The sequence below is a fragment of the Penaeus monodon genome, chromosome 15, assembly GCF_015228065.2.
Source record: "Penaeus monodon isolate SGIC_2016 chromosome 15, NSTDA_Pmon_1, whole genome shotgun sequence".
Classification (NCBI taxonomy): domain Eukaryota; kingdom Metazoa; phylum Arthropoda; class Malacostraca; order Decapoda; family Penaeidae; genus Penaeus; species Penaeus monodon.
Genome location: NC_051400.1, coordinates 4,078,218 through 4,079,315, shown reverse-complemented (window position 1 = coordinate 4,079,315; position 1,098 = coordinate 4,078,218).

The window sequence follows — 1,098 nt, the reverse complement described above, 5'->3', positions numbered from 1 at the left end:
CGTAAACATATACATATATGCAGTAAACAAAGCCACTAACCTCTATAGCACAAGAAAAAAAGGCTCATGGCATGGACCCTCCTACGACGTCATTAGTTGGAAGGGAATGTCCAACAGGCACAGAGTTCTGTTCACCATTTGGATCTCTGTATCTGCCAAGGCCAATGCCTTCTACAACGTCATTATGTGCGCCAACAAGAGCCGCAAATCATAATAAATCTGATATTCACTGTGCCTAGCAAATGTGTGATACTTAGTCTATAGTATCAGGAAAATAAATAAATAAATAAGAGACAGCAACTCTTGAAATATACCCCCTTCATAGTTTCTTTTTCATCAGATACTATAAACTTCGCCAAGGAGCCTCAAAATACTGCTTATGATGCATTGATAGGATGTGGTACGATCGTAATAAATAACCCAATTATGAATGAATATGTTCCCAGGTATTAGGTAGGGATATATATTTGATATCAGTTAGACATATATCCATGTGATGTCATGGATAGTATGTAAAGTTCTTGTATCAGACGAATTCCTTACTTAAAAGAGTTTCGAATACTTTGATGTGCCTTTCCTTTGGTAAAGTCTATAGTCTTTATCTTTGTACACACACACGCGCGCGCGTACATCTATGTAAGAGAATTTATTTAGTCATACAGTATTCGCAAGTTTACCTACGCATACATTCATTTACTCTACTTATTGCTTTGTTATATAAATAACCATCAATGCGACATGGTTCTCAAAGTGAAAAATGCCAGATACAAGGTAAATAGAGAAAGATAAAGAAAGGGCAAAAGAAGGGGCGGTTACATCAGCCTTCAGCAATTCGAAGCTGGAATATTGCAGTGAAGACGTTATGCTTAGCTTACCCCAAAAATCTGTTAATTTTTGTGTGCAGTTTGTTTATGGATTTTCTAGCTGATGTAACAGAATTAGGATTGATATTGTCCTTGTGTTTCAGTATTTTTCTTTACGTATATTTTTCTAGTTTAGCCTTCTCCTTAACTGATAATTATTTTTTAAACCAAATTCAAGTTCTGATAAAGACGTTAAAAAGAAGAAAATATCTACAGCATATAATTCATATACTTT